Here is a 13,129-nt window from a genome sequence, read left to right as displayed (position 1 = left end):
TTAATTACTATTTGTAATATTTCTTGATCAGTTCTGTTAGAGAATGCTTTAACTTTTTATTGTTTTTTTAAATAAAGATTAATTTTTTCCTAAATAAGAAATGTGGTTTTAATTTTGTTGATCTTGTATCTTAAATGCTTATTTTTTAATTTCACTAGTCTCTGCCCTCACTTTATTATTTCCTTCATTTTTGGTTGTTTTGGGTTTAATTTGCTAATTGTTTTTTCAGTCTAAACTTCCTAAGAGATGCATATTTTGATTGTAGAGTTTCAACCTTCTGTTTCACATACATTGAAGACTGTATTTTTTTTTCTAAACACTGTTGTAGTTACATCCCATAAACTCTGATAGATACTATCTTCATTATTATTCAGGTGTAAATATTTTCTAATTCTTGTTGTGATTTTTACTGTTTTTGGTCCATGATTTATTTCCGAATGATGTATTTGCATGTTGTATGTGTTTCTTGCTATATATTTTGTTGATTTTGATGCCTAACTTAATTCCACTTTTCTCTAAAAACCTCATGAATGCATTCAGTTTTTAAAAAATACTTGAAGCTTGTCTTATAATCTAATATCTCAGCAAATGTGGCCATTGTCTAAAGTGTGCTATATATGAAAATCAGGACAATTTTTTATATTGTTTTGTTTTTCTCTTAGTAGGAGCATTGGTCTTCTATGGGATTGGGAGGGAGACAAACCGTAAGTGACTCTTAATCTCACAAAACAAACTGAGGGTTGCTGGGGGGAGGGGGTTTGGGAGAAGGGGGTGGGATTATGGACATTGGGGAGGGTATGTGCTTTGGTGAGTGCTGTGAAGTGTATAAACCTGGTGATTCACAGACCTGTACCCCTGGGGATAAAAATATATGTTTATAAAAAATAAAAAATTAATTAAAAGAAAAGAAAAGAAAAGAAAATTGTACCAATTGTAATATAGACTTGATTTCAGATTACAGCATTGTTTATAGGCTGTAATCACGTAGGGGAGTATCTTTATTTTTAGGAGGTATATACTGATGTACTTAGAGAGAAAGCATCAGTATGTCTACAAATTATTTTGAAAAAGTTTACCAAAACATGAGATGAAAGAATATCAATTGTTGCATTTGGATGGTGAATATATGGGTAGTTATTGAACTGTTCGTTTTTCCTTCTCTATATGCTTAAAAATTATTAAAAAAAACTAGTTGAAATATTTTAATATTGGGCTCTGGCTATTACCAGTTAGTTAGCAGGAGCCGTGAGTGTGAGCTGAATTGATTGGTGAAGACTTCAGTGAGGATTTGGAGATTTCATCGGGCTTTCAAAACAGGGGCAAAGTTAGGTAGATGGAATGAGAGAGGGAGGTCATGCCTGAAAGGGAAGTAATGTAAACAAGTCAAGAGATTAAGTTGAAAGTGACATGTCACTTTTGACTTGCTTCACTTTACAGTCATTACTGGCAGCTCTTTGCTAAGGATGATAAAGCTGGTTCTCTGAAATGTTATTTATGTTTATTCTATAGTAGTATCAATTTTACCTAAATAAGAGATATTCTGTGCTCATTGGGAAAGTTTTGGAGGAGTTTTTTAAATGTCTTCCTCTAAGTACTAGGGGTCATTACATTATTTGCCAGTTCCCTTTACCAAAGTTTCTATCTTAAGAATCACTGCATTTCTCTTCTCAGAAGCGTGTTTCTTATTTGTATGGTGAACTAGGAAAATTACAATTTTTGGATGTTCATCATTGCTGTTCCTGCCTGCCAATATTTAAGAATCAGAAAGCTACTAATCTGTTAATATAACTAAAGCTTCTAGTTATTATTTCAGGGTCTCATGCCTCACAAAGTATGTAAAATTTTCTTAGTGAATCTTCTTCCTGTTGCTTGACCACACTACCTATAGCCCCTCCCTCTTTCTTTCCCAAATTCTTCTGTATCCCAGGTACCCATAATCATAATGATAGCTCTGTGCTCAGTCTCTTGCCTTCCAAATAATAGCAGCACCCAGCACTTACACAGCATTTGGTTTTCCCTTTTCAATATGCTTTGTTATCAGAGACTCACTGAGCTCTCTTACCTATGAAATTTATTCCTTGATGACAGAAGGAACAAAGTCTTGGCATCTGGCTATGCCCACTATTGCCACCATGGAGCAGAAGGAAAATCAGTGCTGTGGATGGAGAAAGAGGTGAGGAGTCAGGAGATTCTTGTCCCATTCTTGACTCTGTGCTTGACTTATGCACATACTGGCTTAAGGCAGGCAACTGCTCACTGTAAATTTTACCACCTCTAGGAGGTGGAGAATGGGATCCACACTAAAAAAGGTGAGAAGCTCATCTACTCCAAATAAGATGCCTGGAATTTGTAATGGGACTCTGGTACCTGATAAAATTGTCAACAGAGGGATATATGGATACTATCTTTTCTTGGTGTGGTATTTCCTATTAAAAGTCTAATTTTGAGGGAAGCCTGGGTGGCTCAGTTGGTTAAATGACCCATTCTTGGTTCGGGCTCAGATCATGATCTCAGGGTTGTGAGATTGAACCCCATGTCAGGTTCTCCGCTGGTTGTGGAACCTCCTTAAGATTCTCTCTCTCTTTCTCTCTCTGTGCCTCTCCCCACCCCACCGCTTCCTTAAAAAAAGAAAAAAGAAAAAAGACTAATTTTCTGAAATTATATGATGATCCTCATTATCTCTACTTCCTCTCTTTATAAGTTGGTAAGTCCAGAAAAAGAAAAACCCAAGGCCAGTCCCAGTTAGTGACATTTGGTGAATTCTGCACACTTTCTGTAGGCCGCAATTATTGTGGTAACTTATAACAATTATAAAAAGATAACTAATGAGCTTTTGTAGTGACATATATAATAAGACTTAGTGATCCAACGAAAATCTCCTCTCATCAATTTTAAGCATGTTTTTCTGTTTTTAGTGCAGCTGGCAGGTTAAATTTTCACCTATGTGTTAATGCAGAAGACAGGCAGGCAATGCAGAAGAACAGGGGACATGGACAGTAAGAGTGATAATCTTTTAGGAAAAAGCAAATATACTTATCGGCAGATTTATTCTGATGTGCCAATTAACACCTATTTCCCTTCTTAGACAGATATTAGGGTGAGAACCCTTCTCTTCAGTGGGATTCATGGACCTGAGTCTCTCTCTCATGCGATGGCAAAATATCTCCTGAAGATATTTTAGTTGCACATGTTCTCTCACAGAAAGGTCAGATGACTCATACCAAGCATGATGCTGTTTGTTTGCCTTCTCTTCAAAATGAAAGTGATGCTTTTTCTAAAGTTGGTAAAATCCTAATTTAAGAAGTCTTGGAGAGAAAATGTGGGATGATTTTTGGAAAAGCAAAGAAGTCATCCTGTGCTTTCCTGTTGGTTAGAAAACATAATTCTGTAAACCTGTAGTAGGTGAGTTCAGTACCTTTTTCCTCCCCATCACACGGGACAGGCCATTTCTCTGAGAACCGGGGCACTGGATATCCATGTTCCGCTCACACTGAAGTCCCATCTGGAGAGCGAGTGAAGGGGGGTTTATGAGGTCAATTAGTGAAATTATTAGTTTTCCAGAGCACTAGCTTCCACAGGCCTAGTTAGCGTTATTTATGTTGGCTCTGAGGTGGCAGCTAATGTGAAAGAGAACGTTCTGATAAAATCTGAAAAACTGAGAAAGAGAACCAAATGTTTTTATTTATCCAAATATTTGCTAGACTTCATTCCCCATGTCAAAATAGCAAGAGAATTTACCTGGTTTAGGCGAGAGGAGAGGACACCCACTCCTTCACATATTCACTTTCTCGGATTTCTGGTGATTCACAATATGGGGATTTGATCACGTTTGAAAGAATTATTACAAGTAGGGTTTTTTTAGGGTTTTATTTATTTATGTATTTGACAGAGAGAGATACAGTGAGAGAGGGAACACAAGCAAAGGAAGTGGGAGAGGGAGAAGCAGTCTCCCTGCTGAGCAAGGAGCCCGATATGGGGCTTTGAAGGCAAACAATGACTGAGCCACCCAGGTGCCCCTACAATTGTTTTTTTTTGTCTACTTTATTCTCTCAAACATTTGGGTCGAATAGGAAGGGTGCTAAACATCTTTCTCCTTAAGCACAAAATGATGTTTGTTTCTTATATCCTTTATATTATAATATTATAATATAATTAATATAATATTATAATATTGGTAAAAATTGGCAAATTGTATCTACTTTATAATGTGGGGGTATAAAGTAGACTACTGTTGGCTTGTCCCCAGAATTTAGTGGTAGAAGTAGAATTTAGGCTGAGGCCTGACTTTTGCTACTGCTCTCGGCTAATTTGGGGAAAGTATATATACTCCAGAAAAAATTACACAGTTGTACTCATTTGGTAACTAATGTTTTTGTCAGAATTGATTTGGTATCATTGGATTAGAGAGCGAAATCTCTACCACCAATGAAAAGAAATCTAATATAATATATGATTTCATTTCATATGATAATGCTTTTCACTTCAGTTTTTCTTGGTTTTTGTTTACGCTATACATTTTTGGGTACCTCTTTAAGCAGAAAATTCAAATGTTAAGCCTAAATAAATCTACATATTTTTATTTAGTATAAGGGGTTAATATGGCTGTTCTCCCATGAAGTAATTTCACATTAACACTCTGCCGAAACGCTTTTAAAGCAAAACATGTTCTTTCTTCAAAACACCCACTGACTCGACATCCTCATGGCAACTTTCTGTACTTTAGCAGCCGTTAGATTCTGGGTGGTTTTGACAATGGCTCCAGCCAGGTTTCATGATTTTGTGGACCAGGGCTGATAATCAGTATATCTTTTTTTTTTTTTTTTTTTAAGATTTTTATCTACTTTGTTTGAGAGAGGGAGAGAAAGAATGTGCAGAAGAGGGGCAGAGGAAGAGGGAGAAGAAGACTCCCCACTGAGCAGGAATCCCAATGTGGGGCTTCATCTCAGGATCCCAGGATCAGGACCTTGAGCCAAAGGCAGATGCTCAACCAACTGAGCCACCCAGGTGCCCCTAATAAGGGCACCATCTTAACCATCCCATGGAAATTAAACCAGCTGGGACCTTGCTTGAGAAATGATCAAATATTTTATGCATAAGGAGTTCAGTCTTGAGGCTCTGAAATTGGTTGTTTATTCTTCTAACATTGTAAAGAGCAATATTTAATGCAGATTAAAACTCCAATGTTCTTCTCAGAGTTAATAAATGGTATAAATTCAGGGGCTATTGTGGCCATGGTCTGGGAGAGGCAGACTATGCCAACTGTGGAAGAAATCAGACCTGTTGATTTATAGTTAAGTACTATTCCTAGACTATTTATATTCAAACTGACAAGAACATCATTCATGGATGCAGATCTGTAAAATGCACCCCCCCAACAAAAAAACAATCAAACAAAACAAAACAAACAATCAAACAAACAAAACCCACCCTGTTTTAAGACCATAGATCTTGTGTTCATACTACTGGATCCATGAGAAAGTAAGGGGAGAAAAAAGCAATCTCATTTCCTCCAACATATATTTATGTGTTCCTGAAGAGTATAAGAATAAGAATATCTTGGTTTGATAAAGTTTTTCTAAATAACATTTCCCAGTAGATACTTGAGAGATGGAAATAGGAAGGACTCATAAGAAAATTTACTTTTAAGTAAAAGAATAATAAATACCACTTACCCCAACAGAATTTATAGAGATTTTATGTGTGTGTCTAGCTTTATACGTATCTATATCAGACTGGTACTGTTGTAGGTGATTATTGTTTTCTTTTCTTCCTACTCTTTAGTCGAGTTTGGATTATTAAGTCAAAGAGACCTGAAATTGAACCTCTGCTCCCACACCCCTAGCTGTGTGATTTGGATAGTAATCTTTGTACCAATCAGTTTCCTCAACTTTAATATCGTATTACCATGATAACAGCTACCTCTTTAGGTGGTTGTGAGAGTTAATGCAATGACATAAAGCACCCAGGATGTACAAGTCATTTAAAATACGTTACTTTTTGAGGTGCCTAGTTGGCACAATTGGTTAAGCCTCCAACTCTTGGTTTTGGCTCAGGTCATGATCTCAAGGTTGTGATCTCGGAGGAGGGAGATTGAGCCCCATCTGGGGCAGGCTTCATGCTGAGTGGGGGGTCTGCTGGAGATTCTTTCTCTCTCTCTCCCTCTGTTCTGCCTGTGTTCTCTTTCACACTTTCTCTAAAATATCTTTAAAAAATACATTACTTATTTTGTAGCTTTTATCTGTGTTTTCTATGGTAAAACAAACTCAAAAAATCATGCACTTAAAAAAACTCATATGAATATTTGTTTTTGCTTTTCTTGTTTTCTCAACTGAAAATGGGTAGTCATTTTCGTAATGAACGATCAGTTTTGATAAATGCGTGCCTAATGCCTCTTTATTCCAGTGCTCTTCCGGTTAGATTTTACATTCTTCTTATTCTGTATATTGACCAGTATTTAAAGCTTTTAATCTTTAAAAGCTTTGAAATATATTCTTGATATTCTTTGAAATATATTCTTTAACGTGTATGTGTATTTGTAAATATATGTATCTCTGTGGGTATATAGCTCTCAAATTTCAGATCTTAATTAATTAAATTGTGAAAAATGCCTTAATATGGTTGGAAAAATTAAGAATTGTCAAATGATTTTCAAAAATTTAGAAAATCTTTCCATTTCATCAGCTCCTCAGGTTTATGCACAAACTTTCCCACAAAACAAGCTGTTGCCCTATGTGTTTAAAGGAGATCACCATTTGGCTACATAAGAAAAGCCCATTTCACAGTCTATTCACACCTGACTTTATGGCACTTCACCAAGGAAGGGCAAAACAGTTTAGACATTCCCAATAAGAACCAACTTGAACCTTATTTAACTTCCAAACCTTCTAAATTTCTTTAAGGCTCAGATAATTCTCACAAAGTCTTGCCTCACTTCCTTCCTGCTCTCACCATGTGCCCTCTGGGAAATCAAACCACCTACTTACTGGAAGAAACAAACAGTACTTATTTGTTTCTATACAATTTAGGGTTTCTCACATTTTAGGAAAATTCAAAGAGAGGGTTAAGATTTTTTTTTTCTTAAAAATAGTAACTCTACTAACAAAACTTAAATGAGATAAGTTAGGGTATATATTTAATGCTGATTTTCCATATCCTAACTTTTGAATGCCAAGAGCCAAAAAAAAAAAAAGAAAAAAAAAAAAGAAAAAAAAAAAAGAAGAAGCAGCAGCAGCAGCAACATGAAGCATAAAGACAAAGTTAAAGGGTGATTTTCATTTTCATGTATGGGTTGGGATATTGTATTTTGGAAAAACATACAGCTTCTCATGTAATTAATAGAACTCATATTAACTAAAAGCCATGAACAAAAGCAAAATGGAAGTATGTTTTGTCTTCAATGCTCAGTGGAAAAGAGAATGTTCAACAGATATTTTCTAAATAATAATGGCTTAATTACACTTTACATTTGTAGAATACTTTCATTTGTGGAGGACTTGTCTTATGCCCATATCTGCAGGAGTCCATACTTACCCCTAAATAAAGCAAATTGATACAGAAGTAGGATGTCTAAACGCTACAAAGATATGAAGGCAGGAAATGGTGAAATAATTGATCATAGAATATCCAGAATACTCAGGCTAAAAAATGGAAGGATCAATAATGTTTAGGAAGTTAAGAAGCAGTACTATGCCTGATCTAAATCCCCATGCTTGCTCTCTGATCAGAAATGTAACTGATTAACGACAGGACAGAGACCCCTCAACCCCTCTCCCTGCAGAGCAGCTGTTTGTAAAGGGAATTCACAGCCATATAAATGCAGGGCTTAACCTTAAGCACCACAAGATCAACCACAGATGAGTGCCGTGTTGTCTGCACAAGGATTGATCTAGCTTCAAAATGCATTCTTGCTTTTCAAAATCTTTTTGCCTTATACAGATGTCTTCCCAAAAGTTTCTGTCTATTTGGATCAATGAGGGTAGTCAATGTCTCAGAAGACAGAATCATAGGAAAGAATGAAGTATATAAGTATAAATTTGGTAAAGAAAGGAAAATTAGGTAAAAACTAAATATTTTTTCTTTGTTAATATTTCTAACCTGAAAGATAAATAGATCAAATAATTAAATACCTAAATTAGAAAAAAAATTATAGATAACTACTGGTATCATAGAAGACACCTATCAGTCACTTTTGACAGTACCTGTATATATGGTTTTAGTGAAATTATGTAGGATTATTTCCATGTATTTCATGGAAGGAGGTACAGGGCTTTAGAACTTCAATTGAGCCAGGGTGCCTACAACTACATAGTTCTCTTATCCTGACTCTAATATTCAAGTTTAATAGTTAAAAATTTAATAATGACTGTGACCCAGCGATATGTAGAGGCCCTTCACAAAAATATCCCCATTTTAAAAAATTAAGCTTTTTTCAAGTATAATATACATAGCAGAAATGCACACAAATAGTAATTGTACTACTGGATAGGGTTTTTTTTTTTTTTTTCCTCAATAAGGAAAATGTGCAATCAAGATTCAGATCAAGAAAAAAACATTACTGGCACCCAAAGGCTCCAGTCACTACCACCCTCCCATGTAAATGCTGTCTTGACTTTTATTTTTAAGATTTTATTTATTTATCAGAGAGAGAGAGAGAGTGTATGCATGCATGAGAGAGAAAGAGAGAGAGGAGGAAGAGCAGGGGTAAGGAGAGAGGGAGAAGCAGACTCCCTGCTCAGCAGGGAGCCTGATGTGGGGCTCGGTCCTAGGACCCTGGGATCATGACCTGAGCTGAAGGCAGACGCTCAACTGATTCAGCCACCCAGGCACCCCTGTCTTGACTTCTAACGCCATGTGTATCTGTTATGCCTGACTTTGAAACTTATATTGATAAAAACACTGTGTGTCCTTTATAGTGTGATGGCTTTTTCTGCTCAAAATTAAGCTTGTGAGATTCATTTATTTTCATCCTTATATTGTATCCCATGGCTTAGACATATCATCATTATCTATCTATTCTACTTGGTGACTTTTGGTGGCTGTACTTTGGGTCCTATCATGAATAGTGCTGCTGTTAACCTTCTAGATGTACTTTTTGGTGTACACATCCATAGACAGTTAAGTGCTAAGTCACAGATGATGTGTATGTTCAGCATTAGTAGACATTTCTGAACGGCTTTCCAAAAGGATTGTATCAATTTATACTTCCTAATAGCAGGATATTAAAATTCTACTTGCTTCACATCTTCATCAACCTCTGACGTTGTGGTTATTCTGGTGGGTGTGTTGTGGCAATTCCTTTTGCTGTACATTGCTTCACAATGGTATTTCTTTATTGTTGACCGATGTGGTTGAGCACCTGTTTAAATGTTTAGTAGCCTTTTGGTTATTCTCTTTTGAGCAGTGCCTACTCAATATGATTTTTCCTTTTATTTTTTTCTTTTTTAATAGCCTCCATCTCCAGCAAAGGGCTTGGACTGCCCACCCTGAGATTAAGGCCTGAGCTGAGATCACGTGTTGGACACTTTACTGACTGAGCCATCCAGTAGCCCATGCTTTTTTAACTGTATTTTACTTTTTTATTTGTAGACATTCTTTAAACATTCTGGATACTTATGCATTGTCAGATATCTGTCTCTCTCTCTCTGTCTCTCATTCTCTTCATTCCCAAACTGGCCCTTGTACATGCAGAGCAAGGAGAGACTGAAGAAAGAGACAGGTCACTCCAGACTGGTAGGTAGCAAGTTTAAAAATAAGGGCACTTACATACAAGGGTTGACGTGGGCAGTGGAGGGCAAGTAGATCTCCACACCTGCATGCCAAATCTTAAAAGTTTATATAGAATGTTTCTATCACATATACTGTCTGAACACCACACCACTATGTCAAGGCTGTGTCCTTGGTGTACTTTCTGGAAGCAAGGAAGGCAAGCACAACCTGCATTCTAAGGACAGGGGTGGGGTAAGGAGCGCCTATTGGCTAGGTCCAGCTCATAGGTCAAACAGTGCTCATGTTCTCCTGGTCAACACTCTCATATAACTTCCCACTTTTTAAGACTGCTTTCTTACACTTTCAATTGTTTCTACTGATGAAACAAATTATTAGAAGTAATATAGTCTTTTATATCAGTTCTTTTCCTTCATCAATTTCTTTCTTCTTTCATGGTTCGTGCTTTTCTGCACTGTTTACCAGAGGTGCTGAAGAGAATCTTTGTATTTTCTTCTAGGGAATTTACTTTTTCCATTTACGTTAGATCTATAATATATTTGGAATTTTTTAAATTGGTTTTTGAATATGGTATGAGGTATGGGGTCAAGTCACTCTCTTTTATATGGACATCTAATTAATCCAGCATCATTTACTAACAAATATATTTATAACCTTTAATTCACTGCATTGTCATGTCATTTCTGTCATAAATCAATTCAATATATAAATAGGTCTGTTTGTGGAGTTTTTTTTTCTGCATTGGTCCTTTTGTCTTTTAACCAATAAAGTTAATCATTTGACTGTTAAATCACTTGACCATTAATCATTGACTGTTAATCATGTTAAATCATTGACAATTTAATCATTGTAGCTTATAATATGTCTTTATATCTGGTTGTGAATGTCCTCCAACATTGTCCTTCTTCTTCAAGATCATCTTGGATATCCTTGTTCCTTTGTTTTCATATGCATTTTGGGATTGACCTTTTAATTAAAATAAAACCCTTCTGAGATTATGATTGGTGTTTATTTTGAGTAGATTGATCAGTTTGGAGAAAATTGATATTTTTATAATATTGAATCAGTAGTTTAATCCATGGATATGATATTTCCTTTTATTATGTATTGGGTATTTCCTGTAGCATTAGGATATAACTTTCCTTAAATTTAGTCCTAGGATTTTTATGTTTTTGATGCTATTGTAAGTGTTACCATTTTCCAAAGTTCATTTTCTAACTGAAACCCAGTATATATAAATACAATTGATTTTGTGTATTGACTTTGTATACAGTGAACTTGATATACTTACTTATTATTATTTTTAAATTTTGTTCTCCATAAACAAGTACATCACCTGTGATTAATAAAAATAATTAATTTTTTCCTTTCTAATTCTTTTATTTTTAAATTAATTTTTCTTGTTTTATTGTACTAGTTAGGATTTCTAATACAATGAAGAATTGAAATAGTGGCAGCAGGTACCCTATTTTGTTTTTATCTTAGGGGAAGACTTTTTGGTCCTTTATATTTCAGTATGATGTTTGCAACAGCTTTATTAACAATCCTCACTTTGTAAAACCTGTATTTACATCACATATTTTGGTCATTCTCCCTCCTCTTTGCTTTATCTGTATGAGCCAATACTTAGAATAAGGGCCTTTGAACATTTTTTTCTTTAATGAGGATCCAATTTGGCCAAGCAAAAATATAATAAGGAAAATCTGTTGTAGAAATTAGTTCACTTATAGTAGAGAAAGAAAGTCTCAGCTTAGCCTTTGATTACTCACTGAAAAATTGTATGAACACTTGAAGACACACACACATACACACACAGATGGACACACACACACACACGTCATCATCACTATTATTTATTCACTAAAAGTTTTGTTATGGGAAATTTTAAACATACCCAGAATAGGAAACGATGGTGAACACATATCATTTATAACATAGTATCAATAATTGATCAATTTTATTTCACCTATATGAGTTATTTTAGCAAGTTGCAAATCATACTTTAAATTCACAAACTTTAACATAGAGCTCTAAGAAATTAGGGTTAAAAAATAATTACAGTACTATCATCCTACCTTAAAATTTTAAAATTATTATTATCATCTAATATACATTTGGTATTGAATGTCCCTTGTTGCCCATAGGTATGTTTATTTATAATAATTTTTTTTAAATCTATGTCAAATAACATCTGATTATATATTTTTTAAGTTTGTTTTAATCTAGAACTGTTTTCTTTCTGTATTTTTTTCTTTTAATTTTTGTGTCTGTAGAAGTTACATTTTGCATTTGGTCAGCTGCATTCCTATGATGTAATTTAACATGATTTTTTAACTTTTGATTTACTGTAAACTAGTAGTTATATTTATATGATCAGTCTGATTCAGTTTGGAGTTCTTTTGCTATCACCTTTAACTTAAAGCAATTGTTTTGATATAGAAATAAACAGACCAATAATAAACAGGCTTATGTTAATGGTACCTTTAACAGTTGCTGGGAAGATTAGAAATCAATGTCATCCCCACTCAAATCAGTGACAGTATCCAAAACACTCAGTCTGAGTCATAGCAGTGATATTTGTGTATATATCCATACATTTCAATTTCTGAGAGAGGGTATCAATTCTTTCTTAAGTATTGGATGGGTAATGGAGCCTGAGATTTTTTAACCTGGCCTGAATCTAAAGGAAACTGGGGTAAAAAATAAGAGTAAATTTAGGGTAGGCCTTTTCTGATATTATTTGGCTGGATATAAGGCCTCGTTGACTTCTGAATAGTTTGAACTTTTTATAAGAGAAATTAGGAAGTTCTTTGCTCTCAGTAGTGTCTTACAAGCGTCTTGAGCTAACTTAAGGCCTTATTAGCTCCGCTGAAGCTATTGTCGGGGAAGACAATCAACCAATTTTCTTCTTTTTATTCTCTTTACCTTTTCATCTTCTTCTAACCCCTTCCATCAACCATAGATCATACCTGGATCAGACTCAATCTAAGGTTAAGGCAGAGAACTTCTAAACGAGAGCCAGGCAGATTGAGGTAGTGGGTGCTCCAAATGGTTTAGGGGTAAGCCAGTATCACATTTTTCTCTCCCCCATCTGTTTCTCTACAAATCTGTGGATAGCACTGACATATTATGGTAAAAGAGCAAGCATGAACAAATCATCACATATTTTGCAATGTATACCTAATCTACTTCAGATGATTTCCTCAATAGCGAAATAGTAAGATTAGCGAATATGTGTATGGTTCCAATTTTAAGTGCATCTTAAATGGAAATTTCTTTGCCTAAATGTTTGTGAATTTTAAAAACAATCTATAAATTAAAAGAAAAACTTTGAGTACCTCAAGTTTAAATTTGTTATTGTTTAATGGAAGCATAATATTTTATTCTTCAAAATGAGACTATTTGA

This window comes from Mustela lutreola, chromosome 3 (genome assembly GCF_030435805.1).
Source record: "Mustela lutreola isolate mMusLut2 chromosome 3, mMusLut2.pri, whole genome shotgun sequence".
Taxonomy (NCBI): Eukaryota; Metazoa; Chordata; class Mammalia; order Carnivora; family Mustelidae; genus Mustela; species Mustela lutreola.
Note: the sequence above shows the minus strand (reverse complement) of the source record.